The following is a 20,461-nucleotide window of genomic DNA, read 5'->3' on the forward strand; positions in this document are numbered from 1 at the left end:
CATGCCTGGCCCCCCACCCCCTCACTTACAGTACAGAACAGTCTTAGTTATCCAAATGAGATGGGCGGGGAGTATTTTGTTCAGATAACTAAGATTTGGGATAACGGAATGTTCAGATATTGGATAGCGTTTTTACGGGACCTTCAAATCTTGTTAGGATAATCTAAAATTCAGATAATTGATGCTTTGATCATCAAGGTCGTTCTGTAGACACTTACATTTTCTGAGTCAATTGTCAGGGCTTTTAACTTCTGAAATATGGTATCAAGTGTCATTAAAATAAAGGGGCACAACTTGGCCTGCAATACTACTCTGCATTAAGTGATCTTTGCACTGTTTTTTTTCTGATGGACATATTTGGAACAGGCTAAACTCAGTAGCCTGGCCAAAAAAAAAATCACTGACAGTTAATTGGGTAATTTTAAAGAGAACTACCATTGGTTGCACCTGTTCTAACTGTAATTAGAACATCTGGACCTACGTGTTTCACTGGCAAATTTCTGAATGCAGTACAGTACAGCAAAGATTCTGGAAGGCCAACACAGCCACACCTGCCTGATTTCCACATGTGCAGTTCATGAAGTTTGTTGACCAATTTACAATTTAATAATGGTGAGCAATATTAGCATCAAGGTTATTTTTTATTGCATAATCTTAACCTATGTTTGAGAGCTATTTGTTGCAGCAGCTGCTGATCCTAATGAATATGTCAAACTTCTTTAGTTATTGCAGCATGAAGAAAATGAGGAGACAGAATTATTGCCTGAATTGCCTAATAAGGTCCTTAATACAACTTAACACAACTGCAATTTTCATTGAAATGCCAATATATGGAGACATAGAATGTTGGAAAGTAGATATAATTTCCTCATTCCAGTTAATTTGCTGGTCTCAATCCGACTGCTGTAGCAAAAAAAGAACTGATATTTTTGTTCTGTATCTAAATCTTAGCTTTAAGTGTCATAAACAGAGATCTCCAGCAACCTCCAGCAGGTCTTTGCTCCACAATCTGCTCTCTGAGATCTGAGAGATCCTGGTGATTCAAATAGGAAATGCAAAGATTTCAAAGAAAAGCAGTTCCATTTATTGTTGTGGTGTTATGGTGGCTTCAAACTTAATCACTTTGTGGACTTAATGCCTGCTGTGAATACCTGGACATGGTTCATTTTAGAAAAAAAAATCAATGAAAGTATAGTGGAACATTTTGTTTATAAAGCATTTTTTTGAAAATCACATGTTTTGTAAAAACAGTTTCTGCTTTGGAGTTTTTTAGTTAATGACCAGCCTGGGCAGGTAAGAAATAAGAGTAGGACTTAGCCCTTAAGCCTGCCCCACTATTCTATAAGGTGATGACTGCTCAAGACTCGACATGACTTTCATGCATCTCCTTATCCCCTCAATTCTTTGATATTTCAAAAAACGTATCAACCTCCTCTTAAAATACTTTCAGTGATCTAGCAGCTACAACACGGCAAAATTGAGTACTACTAATGCTGGAGATTAGAGTCAAGAGTGTGGTACTGGAAAAACACAATAGGTCAAGCAGCATCTGAGGAACAGGAAAATCAATGTTTCAGACAAAAGCCCTTCATCAGGAAAGGAATAATAGCCTCTACAACTCTCTGGATAAGAGAATTCCTTTTCATTCCAGTTTTAAATGAATGTCCTCTTATGTCCTCTGTAGCTATGTCCCCTAGTTCCCTAAGACTCCCCCCAAGCCCCCAAGTAATGGAAGTTTCTCAACATCCTACTCTGCAAAGCTACCTCAGAATTTTGCATGTTTCAATAAGGTCACCTCTCATTCTTCTAAACTGTAATGAATATAGGCCTAACCTGTTTAGCCATTCTTGATAAGTTAGCCTATTCATCCCAGGAATCAGACTACTGAATCTCATTTGAACTGTCTCGAATGCTTGTATAACCTTTCTTAAATACAGATACCAAAACTGAACACAATTCTCCAGGTACAGCTCCAACAACACCATGTAAAACTGTAACAAGGTATCCCTATATTTAAAATCCAAACCCCAAACAAGGCCAAATTTCATTTTCTTAATCACTTGCTGCACCTGCATGATAACTTGCTGTGTTTCATGCACAAGAACATGGAGATCTCTCTGTACTGCATTTTTGGAGTCATACAGTCATAGCGATGTACAGCATGGAAACTGCAGTCCAACCCATCCATGCCGACCAGATATCCCAACCCAATCTAGTCCCAACCCAATCTAGTCCCAACCCGGCCCATATCCCTCCAAATCCTTCCGATTTGTGTACCCATCCAAATGCCTCTTAAATGTTGCAATTGTACCAGTCTCCACCACATCCTCTGGCAGCTCATTCCATACCCGTACCACCCTCTGCGTGAAAAAGGTGCCCCGTAGGTCTCTTTTATATCTTTTCCCTCTCATCCTAAACCTATGCCCTCTAGTTCTGGACTCCCCGACCCCAAGGAAAAGACTTTGTCTATTTATCTTATCTATGCATCTCATAATTTTGTAAACCTCTATAAGATCACCCCTCAGCCTCCAACGCTCCAGGGAAAACAGCCCCAGCCTGTTCAGCCTCTCCCTGTAGCGCAGATCCTCCAACCCTGGCAACATCGTTGTAAATCTTTTCTGAACCCTTTCGAGTTTTACAACATCTTTCCGATAGGAAGGAGACCAGAATTGCATGCAATATTCCAACAGTGGCCTAACCAATATCCTGTACAGCCACAACATGGCCTCCCAACTCCTATACTCAATACTCTGGCCAATAAAGGAAAGCATACCAAAAGCCTTCTTCACTATCCTTCTACCTGCGACTCCACTTTCAAGGAGCTATGAACCTGCACTCCAAGGTCTCTTTTTCAGCAACACTCCCTAGGACCTTACCATTAAATGTATTAGTCCTGATAAGAGGTGCTTTCCCAAAATGCAGTACCTCGCATTTATCTGAATTAAACTCCATCTGCCACTTCTCAGTCCGTTGCTCCATCTGGTCCAGATCCTGTTGTAATCTGGGGTAACCTGTCCACTACACTTCCAATTTTGGTGTCATCTGCAAACTTACTAACTGTACCTCTTATGCTCGCATCCAAATGTAGAGGGCCAAGCCCCGATCCTTGTGGCACTCCACTGGTCACAGGCCTCCAGTCTGAAAAAACAACTCTCCACCACCATCCTCTGTCTTCTACCTTTGAGCCAGCTTTGTATCCAAGTGGTCTTTTGGGGTTTTGAAGGGAATCCTGAGGGACAGGATTTACATGTATTTGGAAAGGCAATGACTGATTAAGGATAGTCAGCATGGCTTTGTGCATGGGAAATAATGTTTCATGAACTTGATTGAGTTTTTTGAAGAAGTAACGAAGAGGATTGATGAGGGCAGAGCTGTAAACGTGATCTATATGGACTTCAGTGAAGTGTTTGACAAGGTTCTTCATGGGAGACTGGTTAGCCACGTTAGATCTCAGAGTACAGGGAGAACTAGTCATTTGGATACAGAACTGGCTCGAAGGTAGAAGACAGTGTGTGGTGGTGGAGGGTTACTTTTCAGACTGGAGGCCTGTGACCAGTGGTGTGCCACAAGAATCGGTGCTGGGTCCACTGCATTTTGTTATTCATGTAAATAATTTGTATGTGAACATAAGAGGTATAGTTAGTAAGTTTGCAGATGACACCAAAATTGCAGGTGTAGTAGATAGCAAAGAAGGTTACTTCAGAGTACAACGGGACCTTGATCAAAGGGGCCAATGGGCTGAGGAGTGTCAGATGGAGTTTAATTTAGATAAATGCGAGAAGCTGCACTTTGGAAAAGCAGATCAGAGCAGGACTTATATACTTAATGGGAAGGTCCTGGGGAATGTTACTGAACAAAGAAATCTTGAAGTGCAGGTTCATAGCTCCTTGAAAGTGGAGTCGCAGGTAGATAGGATCGTGTAGAAGGATTTTGGTATGCTTTTCTTTATTGGTCAGAGCATTGAGTATAGGAGTTGGGAGGTCATGTTGTGGCTGTACAGAATTGGTTAGGCCATCTTTGATATATCGCATGCAATTCTGGTCTCCTTCCTATTGGAAGAACGTTGTGAAACTTGTAAATCTTTTCTGAACCCTTTCAAGGACGTTCCCAGGGTTGAGCTATAGGTCGGGACTATTTTCCGTGGAGCATCAGAGGCTAGGCATGACCTTATAGAGGTTAATAAAATTACAAGAAGTGTGGATAGGATAAATTGACACAACCTTTTTCCCTAAGGTGGATGAGTCCAAAACTAGAGGGATAGGTTAGGGTGAGAGGGGAAAAATTCAAAAGGAACCTAAACGGCAAGTTTTTCACACAGAAGCCGGTGAGTATAGGAAGTGGTAGAGGCTGGTACAATTATAACATTTAAAAGGCATCTGAATGGGTACATGAATAGAAAGGGGTTGGAGAGATATCAACCATTTGCTGGCAAATGGGATTAGATTAGATTAGGTTAAGATATCTGGTCGGCATGGAAAAGTTGGGCCAAAGGCTCTGTTTCCATGCTGTACATTTCTATAACTCTTTCACTATTTAAATAATACTTTGTCTTTTGATTATTCTTTCCAAAATACATGATCTTGGGATTACCTACATTAAATTCCATCTGCCAGGTTTATGACCACTCACAAAACTTATCTATGTCCATTCTCAGATTCCTTACATCCTTATTACAACATGCCCTCCCACCCATTTTTGTATTACTGGCAAGTTTAAGTTCATTTTATTCTGTCCCTACTCCAAATAGTTAATATAAGTAGTAAATTATTGAGGCCAGGGAAGTGATTCTTGTTGCACTTCTCTCGTCACATCTTGCTAACCTAAATAAAGACTCATCTCTGTCTTCTGTATGTTACCAATTAACCAATCCTCAATCCATGTTAATACATAACTAGGTAAGTCTAGTTCTATTCCTGAAAGCTAATGTTCACAAGCCAGATCTTCAGCACCCATGCCAGTTTTTGACTTCCCAGACATATTAAGCTCAATTGGTAACTCTACTGCAAACTGAACACAAGTCAACAAACTTAACGTGGGCAAGGGTAGACGAAGAATTTTTAAAATGTAGTCAGTTATCATGGTCTGGAATTAACTTTTTAAAAAAGGATGAAAAAAATAGATTCAATTATAACTTTCAAAAGGAATTTGGATATATTTGGAAAAATAAATTTCAGGACTGTGGAGAAAGATTGAATGGGTGGAACTAAATTAATAGCACTTGATATTGGAACATACTAATAAGCACCCTAATAAAGATATGGATCTTTAAGTGTACAAAATGAAGACAATGGACAACATGCAGATAACTTTGATAACATTTTGAAGTTAAATCCCTCAGATGACCTTTCAAATTCCACTTTTTTTCTCCACTATACATCCCAAAGTCTAAATGTATTACATAGAATCAATATTACTGCGATTATTCTGAAAATTCTATTAGGTCTAACCCCATTCCACCACTAAACTGGATGCATCTATGTACTTTTCAGTGCATATCAATTCTCAAACTTATGTACCTCAGTGTCATTACCAACTGTGCTTCAAAAAATATTGGCATACAGGAGAAAGGCCAATAGGTGGCAGATGGAGTTTAATTTAGGTAAATGTGAGGCCCTACATTTTGAAAAGGCAAATTACGGCAGGACTTATACACTTAATGGTGTGGTCCTGGGGAGTGTTGCTGAATAAAATTATCTTGGAGTGTAGGTTCATAGTTCCTTGAAAATGGAGTCACAGGTAGGCAGGGTAGTGAAGAAGGCATTAGATATGCTTGCCTTTATTGGTCAATGTACTGAGTATAGGATTTGGGAGTCAAGTTGCAGCTGTACAGGATATTGGTTAGGCCACTTATGGAATATTACATGCAATTCTGGTCTCCCTGCTATCGAAAGGATGTTGTGAAATTTGAAAGGGTTCAGAAAATATTTACAAGTATGTTGCCAGGGTTGGAGGGTTTAACCAAAACCTGAGTATCTTCGGAGGCTACAATGTAACCTTATAGAAGTTTCTACAATCATGAGGGGCATGGATACAGTGGATAGTCAAGGTCTTTATTCTCGGGTAGGATAGTCCAAAACTAGAGGGGCTGAATTTAAGGTGAGAGAGGAAAGATTTAAAAGGGACCTAAATGGCAACTTTTTCACACAGAGGGTGGTCAGAGTATGGAATGAGCTGCCAGAAGAAGTGATGGAGACTGGTACATGTACAACATTTAAAAAGTGTCTGGATGTGTTTATGAATAAAAAGAGTTTAGAGGGATATGGGTCAAATGGCAGCTAATGGGACTAGATTAACTTAGATTGTCTGGTCGGCACGAATGAGTTGAACTAAAGGGTCTGTATCCATGCTGTACAGCTCGATGACTCTTTAACTCTATAACACAATCGTAATTTTAATTTAAAATGACAGCATATGTGTCTATAAAGTGCTTCTAAACTCCTCCTTCATATAGAACTTGACCTTTGTTGCAGCACAAAAGGCATAATTTTCCCATTCTGATGCTCGGCTGCTACATGTGCAAATACAAGAGGAATTGACAAGTGGGTATATAAATGGCTAATCTGAAAGACAGTACCGGCAGTTAAGTACATTTCTGCCATTTCATCGAAATAGGCACAGACTTTGAATGGCCATTGAATATCAATTTGATTAGCAAAGCCTCAAGGCTACTTATCTGGATTCCAATTTCAATTGCTTGGATGTTTGAAGAAACAGTAGTTTCCAATCTGGCACTCAGGTCTTCATTGGCAAATATCTGAGCATCATTGCAGAAGTACCATTCTCAGGATCTCTACTGAAGAGACCTCATTGCAGTTATCCTGGAGTTACCAATTGCTCCCATGTGCATGACAGTGCTACAAAGCCATCTAAAAGGATATTGCAATTTCAAGTAATGAACTAATATATTGACCACTTGCAAGTTCTGGGCAGTGGCATGAGGTGTGTTTCAGTTGATGGCCAAGAAGCTGTTGGATCAATGAACTACTGATCTCTCCCCTTTTGATGCTTTCAATGCGTGTTTTAATGATTATACAAACATTTTTCATAAGACTATCAGTTGAGGGATGATTGGGCGCTTACTTAATGCACTGAATACTGTTACATTTCAGAGTCAGTAAACTCATGCGCAAGGAATGGAGGATCATTGTTGCTGAGAAATATTTTTTTCAGTTTCTAATGGTCAGGACTACAGAAGTGGACTTCATTCACATCACCTCCAGCCACTTTAAATGAACATTAACTATCACCAGCAGCATGTGATTCTCCCAAGAGCCAGCAACATGAATGTGGACACATTGACACAGCATCTTGGGCCTTTCTCAGTTGTAACTGTGACAATGATGGTGCATTTCTGAGATTGTTCCAAACTGACTTTTTCCTCAATTTGGACATTCAAATCTGACTGAAAAATGTGTTGCTGGTAAAGCGCAGTAGGTCAGGCAGCATCCAAGGAGCAGGAGAATCGACGTTTCGGGCATAAGCCCTTCTTCAGGAATGAGGAAGGAATGCCAAGCAGGCTAAGATAAAAGGTAGGGAGGAGGGACTTGGGGGAGGGGCATTGGGAATGCGATAGGTGGAAGGAGGTTAAGGTGAGGGTGATAGGCTGGAGAAGGGGTGGGGGCGGAGAGGTCGGGAAGAAGATTGCAGGTCAAGAAGGCGGTGCTGAGTCCAAGGGTTGGGACTGAGATAAGGTGGGGGGAGGGGAAGTGAGGAAGCTGGAGAAATCTGCATTCATCCCTTGTGGTTGTAGGGTTCCTAGGCGGAAGATGAGGTGATCTTCCTCCAAGCGTCGTGTTGCCATGGTCGGACGATGGAGGAGGCCAAGGACCTGCATGTCCTTGGTGGAGTTGGAGGGGGAGTTAAAGTGTTCAACCACGGGACGGTTGAGTTGGTTGGTCCGGGTGTCCCAGAGGTGTTCTCTGAAACGTTCCACAAGTAGGAGGCCTGTCTCCCCAATGGGGAGGAGGCTACATCGGATGTAGCGGATGCAGTAAATGATGTGTGTGGAGGTGCAGGTGAATTTGTGATGGATATGGAAGCATCCCTTGGGGCCTTGGAGGGAAGTGAGGGGGGAGGTGTGGGTGCAAGTTTTGCATTTCTTGTGGTTGCCGGAGAAGGTGTCGGGAGTGGAGGTTGGGTTGGCGGGGGGTGTGGACCAACCTAACCCCCCACCAACCTAACCTCCACTCCCGGCACCTTCCCCTGCAACCACAAGAAATGCAAAACTTGTGCCCACACCTCCCTCCAAGGCCCCAAGGGATCCTTCCATATCCGTCACAAATTCACCTGTACCTCCACACACATCATTTACTACATCCGCTGCACACGATGTGGTCTCCTCTACATTAGGGAGACAGGCCGCCTACTTGCGGAACGTTTCAGAGAACATCTCTGGGACACCTGGACCAACCAACCCAACCACTCCGTGGCTGAACACTTTCACTTCCCCTCCCACTCCGCCAAGGACATGCAGATCCTTGGCCTCCTCCTTCGCCAGACCATGGCAACACCACGCTTGGAGGAAGAGCACCTCATCTTCCGCCTAGGAACCCTACAACCACAAGGGATGAACGCAGATTTCTCCAGCTTCCTCATTTCCCCTCCCCCCACCTTATCTCAGTCCCAACCCTTGGACTCAGCACCGCCTTCTTGACCTGCAATCTTCTTCCCGACCTCTCCGTCCCCACCCCTCTCCGGCATATCACCCTCACCTTAACCTCCTTCCACTTATTGCATTCCCAACGCTCCTTCCCCCAAGTCCCTCCTCCCTCCCTTTTATCTTAGCCTGCTTGTTACATCTTCCTCATTCCTGAAGAAGGGCTTATTTCCAAAACGTCGATTCTCCTGCTGCTTGGATGCTGCCTGACCTGCTGAGCTTTTCCAGCAACACATTTTTCAGCTCTGATCTCCAGCATCTGCAGTCCTCACTTTCTCCCATTCAAATCTGACTATCAAATTTAGCTCCTGGTGAGCTCTTTGACCTTCACCACCTCTGCAACTGTTCCAGCACCTTGTATCACAAGTTTATAGTGACAATCATCCTCATTTCCCACAGTAGATAGCTGATCTGAGCACACAGCTCCCAACCCTGGGACCATAATAATTCCCGAGACCCAAGAAAGACATTACGTAGGACATATCAGTACGTCGGGCAGCATCTACGATTACCTCCAATTTCTTTGGTGCCTAATTTCTTGATGTCAATGATGTACCTTAAATATTCAATCAAGTTCTGAAAGAAATCATACATTTTTTTTAAATTCACAATTCGTGTACAGACAAACCTCGATTATCCAAATGACATGGGTGGTGAGTATTTTGTTGGATAACTGACTGTTCGCATAACACAGTTTGGCCAAGCATTAGGGCTTTGCGATCTTGCTGAATAATCCAAAATTTGGAAAATCAAATGCCGGATAATCTAGGTTCCTCTGTACTTCCAGATGTTTTATGGTCTCCTCCAGATTCCTTGAGTGGTCTTCCTCTGTGCAGCCAGTAATCAAGGTATCATTGAAACAGCAATGCACCTCTTTTAGTCCATCTAGAATTTGGTCCAGAAACCTCTGAAGTAAAGCTGGGGCTGACATGATCCTAAAAGGGAACCTTATATAGTGAAAAAAGCCCTAACGAGTCACTATGGTCAGGTGTTGAAATTCAGCAGCCACTCCCATTTGCAGGTAAGCCTATGAAAGACCCATGGTGAATTTTTGCTTCCCCTGCCAGCCCACTGAACAGTTCTTCAATTAAGGTCAATGGTAATTATCTGCAGACAGTGCTGGATTTACAATAACTTTGAAATCATAGCAGATTCAGATCAATCTATTGTGTTTTAAAATGAATATGATTGGTCATGCCTAATCACGAGTTGTTACTGGGATGAGTACACTGGTGTCCACCAGCCTCATTAGTTCTGCCTCTACTTTCAGACAGATAGTCTGGGTCCTTAGACTTTTAGCTTGACTATCTTGTTTCAGTTTGACTTAAACCAAGACTCCCTTCCTTGCTCCAAGGTGTATTAAAAAATACTGTGGGTACTGATTTAATATGTCATGTAGACTTGTTTTAGAGTTGACTAATTTGTTCAATTATAGTTCCTGTAGCCCGAATACCTAAACAAGGCTGGGTAATTTCCTTTCACAATGTGGAAGAATAGCTCAGCAACCTGGTCCCACAGTTGTACCATCACCATTCAAACCCTTTTGAGGGCACAACCTGCTCTGTGTATGTCCTGGCGGTAATAGATGCTAGCCTGGCAGAGATCTCAGCTTTTAATTCTAAATTCTTTTGGCAAAAGTGAATCTGTCACTCGTCCAATTTAGGCACAATCTAAAAATCTATGTGTTTCACCCTGGACAGCCAGGATGTTCAATCCTCATCAGAGATGCCTGATTCACGAGCCACAACTTCCTTGTGGCCAACGGTATGGACCTTCTTCCTTGGGCTTTGCAGATTTTTCTTTGGCAAGCATTTTTCCAGACTGGTTTTCTCCAGCCCTAGCAATATGGTCCATACTCTTATGTTCTTGTACTGGGCATCTCAGATCTGCCACACTTGTGGCATTCCTGTTGCTTCACGGGTTTCTTTAATGTGTCCAGTATGTAATGTATGGAGCATTGGGCCCTAGCTGTGCAGCTTCTTAGGCTGCTAGCTCCATAGACATTGTAATGTCCAAGGTGATTTTAAGATTTAGATTTCTTTCAGTCAGTACCCTTTGTTGAATTGCCTAATTTTATAGGCTGTCTGTTTCTTAAGGCCTCATCTAAACGTTTCCCACACTATTGTGTTCTGTGAACTGCTTAAGAACCATTTTGAATTGAGTTACCGATTCCCCTCCTATTGATTCCTCTTGTGACATCTGAACTTCTCTGTAATTAATAGTTAACTTATTTTTTTTTAATGCAGGTTTGTCAGGATGGACAAGGCTTCTAAGTACATTGAAGACTTCACTGCCTTTACTGCTGAGGAACGCAGAGGAGTTCAAAGGTTTAAGGTAAGAGATGAAAGCTTTAAAGGGAAACCAAGGGGCAACATTTTCACATAGAGGTTGGTGCATGTATGGAATGAACTGCCAGAGGAAATGGTGGAAGCTGGTACAATTGTATCACTTAAAAGGCATCTGTGTGGGTATATGAATAGGAAGGATTTAGAAACTAATAGGCCAAATGCTAGCAAATGGGACTAGATGAATTTAGGATATTTCATTGGCATGGATGAGTTAGGTCTGCTTCCATGCTGTAGATCTCTATAACTTTGACTCTATAACAATAAAAATATACAGTTGATTAAATGGTCACTCGGTTCTAATGGAGATGCATACTGGTATGGCCATTTCAGTGATCACAGAACCAAGTTTTAACAAAATTCACTATCGACACTAACTCTTAAGTTTGCACATGACCTCTGCTAGATGGAGAACCTATACCGGGGAACCTTTATCGATTAAAGGATACAACTTCTATCCCAGTCTCTGATGAGAAGTAGCTGGTTTGGGCCCAAGCTCAATAGGGAGAAATTGGTTGTGAAAGATTCACCTTGATTGGCTCAAGATTTTATGATTAGAAAATGGCTGCCTGAGTGAAGTCGTAATTAAACATCCAGAAGTTTTTCAGGAAGATCTTGGGACTATGAAAAGAGTCAAGGCCACCTTGCATGTTGACCAGGAAGCAATTCTACTATTCTGCAAGGCCCATCCAATGTGATTTGCCTTACAGGCAAAAGTAGAGGCAGAAATTAGAAGACTGGAAAGTGAAAGAATCATCAAACCAATCCAGTTTGCAGAATGGGCAGCAACAGTCTTCGTGATTGTGAAGAAGGACAGGTCAGTTTACCTTGGTGGGTTCTTTAAACAAATAGTAAACCACTTTTCACAGCTGGATTAATATGCAATCCCTTGGAGGATCATACACAAAGCTGGCAGAAGGGCTGTTCTTCACAGAATTTGTCATGAGTAATGCATACTTGCAAGTGTGGTTAGATGAAAATTCCCAGACGTATGCTACAATTAATACTCATAAAGGGTTTGCGCTAATATTCAAGACTGCAATTTGGGGTATCATCAGCCTGTGCCATTTTTCAGCGGACAATGGAGAATATTTTACAAGCTCTACCCCAGGTCACCACTTATCGAGATGATGTGCTAATAACACAGAAGACCAATAAGGAGGTTGTCTTCAGGGAAGTGAGGAAACAACTATCATTCTCTTAAGGTGTTGGCATCCTATAATCCCAAGTGAGATCTGGTATTGACATGTAGTAACACCCCTACAGGATTGGGGTAGTAATAACTCATAGGTGGCCCAATGGAGAGGAATGCCTAATAGCATATGCATCCAGGACTTTGGCTAATGCGGAGCATAAACATACCCAGATAGAGAAAAAAAGTTTGGAGGTTATATTTGGAGTCAGGTAGTTCCACGTATGAAGTAAGTTTGTAATAACATCGCCACAATCCCCTGCTAGGACTTCTTAAAGAGGACAAGGGAGTGTCGTCCAAAGGCTGAGTTCAGCAGTGGGCTATAACACTAAGTGCATATAATTATGTGGAAGAAAATTTGCCACAAGACTTGACACAAATTTGTGTGGAAACCACTTTGTCACAAAGCAATCCTCACAGCAAAGCTTAGACTGTTGACATAATGTTTTTAGAATAAGCTGAGGAATTTGTTTTTGCTAGAATTGACCTTGCAGCTGCAAGCTCACTCTCAGCTCTCCTGGCCCTTAGACTAGACTTGATAGACAAGTGATGAATTGCCTATTGTGCTAATTACCTGTTCCTGCCTAGTGTGAACCTGCAGTAGAAGATAACATTCATTTAGCCAGATTTGAGAAATGTAGACTTGCAATATGTATGTGGCAGCTACACAAACTGACCTTGCCCTTATGTAATCTTATGACTGCCCCTAGGTTGCATAACTAATGGACAGTGTGCTTATGATATACTATATAAACTGTGGCACCCTGTATTTCAACGGACTACTTCGGACTTCTCTGAAGGAAGGTGTACTCCCCATGACCATGTAGTAAAGCTTGTTAGTACTCAAGGCCTCGACTCCCAACAATTCCATTGTTAAATTCTCCAGCATTTTATTCCTGAACAAATTACAATTTGGAACACCATCCAGGAGGCCAAGTTGCAAAAGCAGGTGCATTGAGCCATCTCCTGCAGGGAAATACACCACTGTCACTGAAGAAGTCTGTAATAATTTCAAAGTTTCTGGACACACTTCCAGTCACAGTTGACAATATCAGACTTTGGATGCAAAAATATCTGTTCCTGACAGAACTGAAACAGATGGTGGTGATGGGAAAAACCAAACAGCCGTCACAACCAGAAATGAAACCTTTTTAGACTCTGAGAGACCAGACCACCGTAGAGGATGGCATATTATTATGGAAAGCAAGACTGGTTATCGCAAGCAAATGTCACTGCCACATATTGGCTGAACTCCACAAGGATCATCCAGATGTTTCTAAAATAAAATTGTTGGCAAGAAGCTTTGGCTGGTGGCCAGGATTGGATGCAGATGTTGTTGAGTTGGTGTGGCAGTGTCCAGAGTGCCAACAAGGACAAAAATTACCACCAGCAGATCGCTCACGTTCATGGGAATGGCCAGGTAAACCCTAGACTCGGTTATACATCGACTATGCAGATCCTTTCATGGGATTTAGGTTCTTAGTCATTGTGGATGCCCAGTCAATGTAGCTGGACATACACAGATTTAGTTCATCAAACACGATGATGGTAGAAAAGCTGTGCACCTTTTGCAGTACAAGGACTCCTGGAAGTACTGATCACAGATAAAGGGCCATTGTTCACCAGCAGGAAATTTGAGTATTTCTGAAGTGGAACAATACTTGTCATAAAAGGACAGCTCATACCATCTATTGTCCAATGGTCTGGCAGAAAAAAAAATGCAGTCCAGACTTTGAAGGTAGGCTTAAAGAAACGGCCTACACTTCACTAGAATCGAGTTGTCTCGATTCCTATTTCATTATCATGCATCTACAGGGATAGTTCCAACAGTATTGCCAACGGCCAGAGAACTCTGCAATAGGCTAACTCTGATCTTCCCATACCTGGGGTGGGAGAGTGAAATGATATCAGGAACATGAATGCCAGACACAAGCTTTGCTAAGTGAGAGAAACTGTTTACTTCAAGGGACGATGTTTGCTGTAGGAACCTTGGGAGTGGTCCTGAATGGTAAGAGGCATGGTCAATACGAGGTAACGTTCAATGATGTATAAAGTTTGGTTAGGTGCAACAGATCTGAATAAGCACATGGACCGTATGAAAATTGAAAACTCGCAAATGGTATGAGAGCAAAATGTGCCCGGTTTGACTGCCTTTCCAGTTGTTCCGGAACCCATCACTTCTTCCTCTCCATCAAGCATTGAAGATACCTTGGAATCTGAGGTGGACACGGTGGATGTCACTGCCTCAACACCTTTGCTGTCTGGAGAGAAAAATTAATTTCTCCTGAGATTTTCCGGGCACAAGAGGCGAGCTACTGGGTGTTACATGCCGCCCATATCAGAGGCAGAGTTGGAGGAACCTGACCTAGTGTTAAACCTCATAGAATATAAGTTCTGTGATTGGAACTGTTAATTTGGTCCATTTAAGCCACCCTGTCTGATTATAAACTGAGCCGGCTTCCCTTTGATGAGAAGGACACTGCTTGTCACTGGCCACTCTGATGTTTCCTTTCTTTTTGGTGGTGGAAAATGAGTGAAGATTTATACACTTTATTTCACTGTATCTCACACCTGCACACATACAACATGTGTGCTAGGGGACAAAAAGCACCACTGCTGTTTGGCAGTAGTACAGGGAAAAAGGAAAAAAAAACAGAAGAAGAAACAAAAATACATAAACTGAGCTAGAAGGGGCGTAGGGGCAGGCTGCCTTTGAGTGGCCAGAGGTGGGAGGAGCGGGTGATTTGCTAGGTTGCCGGGGATGTCTGTGTTATATGCACTTTTTTATTGTTCAGTTTATCAAACTGTCTGTATGTGATTACATTTACCATTTCCTTCTTGATTAATATAAGATGGGATACAAAATTTGTCCTTGTTTCCCTGTGAACTGGTTGTACGGAGGGGTTTGGGGTGTGGCCTTGCCACCCTTTTCCCCTGTAAATTGCTGTTTCTTGCATACAGCTGTTAATGTTAATGTTTGTTTGGAATTTGTACTGGTTAATAAAATAAAAAAAATATAAATAGGAATGTCAGAGGTTCTGCTCATTCTGAGAGCTGGCTCTGAGGAACTTGGATCAGTGTCAAGGACTTTCCATGTGCAAATAAAGGGTGACTTGGTGACAGGATGCCAACCTCTGTGGAGTTATTTCAGAGCCCTAGCAAAACTGTAGTCAATAGGAATCAAGAGGGAAACTCTCTGCTGGTTAGAGTCATACCTGGCATGTGGGAAGATGGTTGTGGTTGTTGGAAGTCAGTCACCGGAGCTCCAGGTGATCTCTGCAGGAGTTCCCCAAGGTTGTGCTTGAGAACCAACCATGTTCAACTGCTTCAATGACCTTGCAACCATAAGGTCAGGAATGGGAATGTTTGCCGATGATTGCATAACTAGCTGATTGCACCCTTCCTTACTAACTGCGCCGTGGATTTCCTTACATCCCAAGGACTGCAGCACTTCAAGATAACAGCTCATCCCCACTTCTCTAGGGCAACCAAGGAGGGGCTTAGCTAATAATGCCCACATCGCATGAATAATTTTCTTAAAATTTTCTTTTTTGCTGGAAATCTTTGTCACAAATATCATTTCCAAAGTAACTTTTCTTGGAAGTACATGAACTATACAGATTCAAGAAAGCCATGTTTGTGAACATACATATATTCACTTTCTGGAGTTAATTCATTTTGTGAATTAGCTCAATAACCAGTGTGTTTATCGATGTATGTTAAACCTGATAAACCTGATCCATAACAGCAGGACAACTCCTTTCACTAGGACTCGACATTAAGTGATTTTTCAATGCAGCTGGTGAATAGCACTTGATCACCAAATTTTCTGTTGGTAACAATGGTGAAACTGTCGGTGATCTACTCAAGATGGGTCAAACTCCTGGAACGCGGTTCCTACAAGTATTGTGGGTCCAATTACACCCTAAGATCTGCCAGCGATAGTCACATCTCATGAATGAACAAAAAAAACTCTTCCATTGCTATTGTTAACATTATAAAAAAAGTTGCACCACTTATAGCTTTATAGGGCCATACAGTACGAAACAAAGCCTTTGATCCAACCAGTCTATGCCGAACATAATCCCAATCTAAACTAGTTCCACCTGCCTATTCCTGGCCCATATCCCTCCAAACCACTTTCCACTTGACTATCAAAGTGTCAGATAAGCCTATTAGAAAAATAACAAAGACTAAATATAGAAATTTATTAATTTTAAGGAACTTACATTTACTTTTTTTATTATGGTAGTAGTTCATAAAAATGTTTTATTCCCAAAGTGAAAAATGAAAACTGTTCATTTTTAGCTTTGACAAACAGACACTGCATTTTTCATCATAGCCACTTGGATGTTGATCTGTGATGAAAATCAGAAAGAGAATCCAAAGGGCTGTGGATCTGCTAGACCTGATTAAGAATAACAGCTTTATTTATTCATTTGCAGGACTTGAGCATCGCTGGCTGATCAGAATTGATAGCCCATCTCTATTTTTCCTTGAGAAGGTGATGGTGAACTTGCTATGGGTTGACCCACAATGCCGGTAAAGAGGAAATTACAGGATTTTGACTCTATGACTGTGAAGGAACAGTGGTATATTTACAAGTCAGGGTGTGAGTGGTTTGGAGGGGAACTTGCAGGTGGTGGTATTCCCAAGTACCTGCTGCCCTTGTCCTTCTAGATGCAAGTGGTTGTGGGTTTGAAAGGTGCTTTTAAAGGATCTTTGGTGAATTTCTGCAGTGCGTCTTGTAGATAGTACACACTGCTACTACTGAGCGCTGATGGTGGAGAGACTGAATGTTTGAGGAAGTGGTTCCAATCAAGCGGGTTGCTTTGTGCTGGATTGTGTCAAGCTTCTTGAGTGTTGTTGGAGCTGCACACATCCAGGCAAGTGGGGAGTATTCCATCACACCCCTGACTTAGAACAAGAAATAGAACATAAAACTTTGGTCCTTGAGGTTGCACCGACCTGCGAAATTAATCTAGGTAAAAGCAAATTACTGCGGATGCTGGAATCTGAAACCAAAATAGAAAATGCTGGAAAATCTCAGCAGGTCTGGCAGCATCTGTAAGGAGAGAAAGGAGCTGATGTTTCTTTTCTCTTTTTTCTCTCCTTACAGATGCTGCCAGACCTGCTGAGATTTTCCATCATTTTCTCTTTTGGTTTGCGAAATTAATCTGATGCTCATCTAACCTACACATTCCATTATTATCCATATGCACGTCCAATTTCCGTTTAAATGCCCTTAATGTTGGTGAGTCTATTGCTGTTGCATGCAGGTCATTCCATGTCCCTACTACTCACTGAGTAAAGAAACTGCCCCTAATATCTATCCTAAATCTATCACGCCTCAATTTAAAGCTATGTCCCCTCGTGTTAGCCTTCACCATCCAAGGAAAAAGGCTCTCACTGTCCACCCTATCTAACCCTCTGATTATATTATACGTCTCGATTAAGTTACCTCTCAACCTCCTTCTCTCCAATGAAAACAGCCTCAGTTCCCTCAGCTTTTATTTGTAAGACCTTCTCTCCATACCAGGCAACATCCTAGTAAATCTCCTCTGAGCCCTTTCCAAAGCTACCACATCCTTTCTATAATGTGGTGACCAGATTTGCACGCAGTACTCCAAGTGCGGCCTTACCAGTGTCTTGTACATCTGACCTAGTGGCTCTAAACCTCAATCCCTCTACCAATAAACACCAACACAATATGTCTTCTTAATAACCCTATCAACCTGGTTGGCAACTTTCAGGGATTTATGCACCTGGACACCAAGATCTCTCTGTTCATCCACACTACCGAGAATTTTACCATTAGCCCAGTACTCTGCATTCCTGTTACTTCTTCCAAAGTGAACCACCTCACACTTTTCCACATTAAATTCCATTTGCCACTTCTCAGCCCAGCTCTGTATCTTATCTATGTCTGTCTGTAACCCACAACATCCTTTGGCACTATCCACAATTCTGCTGACCATAGCGTCACCTGCAAATTTACTAATCCATCCTTCTATGCCCTCATCCAGTTCATTTATAAAAATGACAAACAGCAGCAGCCCCAAAACAGATCCTTCTGGCACACCACTGGTAACTGAGCTCCAGGATGAACATTTCCCATCAACCATCAGTCTTCTTTCAGCTGTGCCTTGTAGATAATGGATCGACTTTGGGGTGCCAGGAGGTGAATTACTCGCTGCAGTATCCCTAGACTCTGACCTGCTCTTGTAGCCACTGTGTTTATGTGGTGAATCCAGTTGAGTTTCTGTTCAATGGTAACCCAAGGATGTTGACAGTGGGGAATTCAGTGATGGTAATACCGCTGAATGTCAAGGGGTGGCGGTTAGAATGTCTCTTATTGGTGTTGCTCATTGCCTGACATTCGTGTGGCGTGAATGTTATTTGCTACTTGTTGGCCCAAGGCTGGATATTGTTCAGACCTTGTTGCATTTGAGCAAGGACTGCTTCAGTATCTGAGGAGTCGCAAATGGTGCTATGAACACGGTGCAATCATTGGTGAACATCCCCACTTCTGACATTATGACAGAAATATAGCAAAGATTAAATCTAGAAATGTATTAATTTTAAGGAACGCACATTTGCTTTTCATTGTGGTAGTAGCTCATAAAAATGTTTTATTTCAAAAGTGAAAAAGGAAAACTTTTTATGTTTAGCTTCAACAAACAGACACTGCATTTTTATTGCAGAGGGAAGATCATTGATGAATCAGTCAAAGATTGTTGGGCCGAGGACACTATTCTGCAGAAATGTCCTGGATGAATGACCTTCCACAACTACAACCATCTTCCTTTGTGCCAGGTATGACTCGAACCAACAGAGTGTTTGACCCCTGATACCCATTGGTGACAGTTTTGCCAGGTCTCCTTGATGCCATATTCAGTCAAATGCAGCCTTGATGTCTAGGGCTATCACTCTCACCTCACCTCAGGAATTCAGTTCTTTGTCCATGTTTGAACCAAGGCTGTAATAAGATCAGGAGCTGGCAAAACCCAAACTGGGCATTACGGAGCAGGTTGTTACTGAGCAGGTGCTGGTTGATAGTGCTGTTCATGACCCTTTCAATCACTTTCTTGATTATGGAAAGTCAACTGATTGGGCAGTAATTGGCTGGGTTGGATTTGTCCTGCTTTTTGTGTGCAGGACATAGCTGTGCAATTTTCCATTTGTCGGGTAGATGCCAGTGTTGTAACTGTACTGGAAGAGCTGGCTAGGGGAGCAGCAGATTCTGAAGCACACACCTTCAGTACTATTGCCGGAATGTTATCAGGGCCCATTGCCTTTGCAGTATCCAGTGCCTCCAGCCATTTCTTGATATCACATGGAGTGAATCAAATTGGCTGGAGACTGGTATGTGATGCTGGAGAGCATTGGAGGAGCCCAGGATGGATCATCCACTTTGCACTTATGACTGAAGATTGTTGTGAATGCATTAGCCTTATTCCTTTGCACTGATGTGCTCCTCCATCATTGAGGATAGAGATATTTGTGGAGCCTCCTCCTCCAGTGAGTTGTTTAATTATCCACCACCAAATATGATTGGATGTGGAAGGACTGCACATTAGATCTGATCAGTTGGTTGTGGGATCACTTAGCTCTGTCAATCACTTGCAGTTTATGCCGCTAGGCACTCAAGTCATCCTGTTTGGTAGCTTCACCAGGTTGACACCTCACTTTTAGGTATGCCTGAGGCTGCTCCTGATATGTCCTCCTACACTCTCCATTGAATCAGGGTTGATCCCCTGGCTTGATGGTAATGGTTGAGTGGAGGGTATACCAAGCCATGAGATTGCAGATTGTGCTGAAGTACAGGTCTGCTGCTGTTGATGGCCCACAGAGCTTCATGGATGCCCAATCTTGAGCTGCTAGATTGGTTCAAAGTCTGTCTCATTTAGCACAGTGATAGTGCCATACAACACAATGGAGTTTATTCTCAATGTGATGGCAGGGCTTCATCTCCATAAGGGCAGTGCGCTGGCCACTTAAGATGCTTCTGCAGCCACAAGATTAGTAAGGATGAGGTCAAGTATGTTTTCCCCTCTTGTAGGTTCCTTAATCACCTGCCGCAGACCCAGTCTAGCAGTTATATCATTTAGAATCCAACCAGCTTGATCAGTAATGCTGGTGCCGAGCCCCTCTTGATGGTGGACATTGAAATACCCCAAGTAAAAAATGAGGTCTGCAGATGCTGGAGATCACAGCTGCAAATGTGTTGCTGGTCAAAGCACAGCAGGCCAGGCAGCATCTCAGGAA

The sequence above is a fragment of the Hemiscyllium ocellatum genome, chromosome 17 (genome assembly GCF_020745735.1).
Source record: "Hemiscyllium ocellatum isolate sHemOce1 chromosome 17, sHemOce1.pat.X.cur, whole genome shotgun sequence".
Lineage (NCBI taxonomy): Eukaryota > Metazoa > Chordata > Chondrichthyes > Orectolobiformes > Hemiscylliidae > Hemiscyllium > Hemiscyllium ocellatum.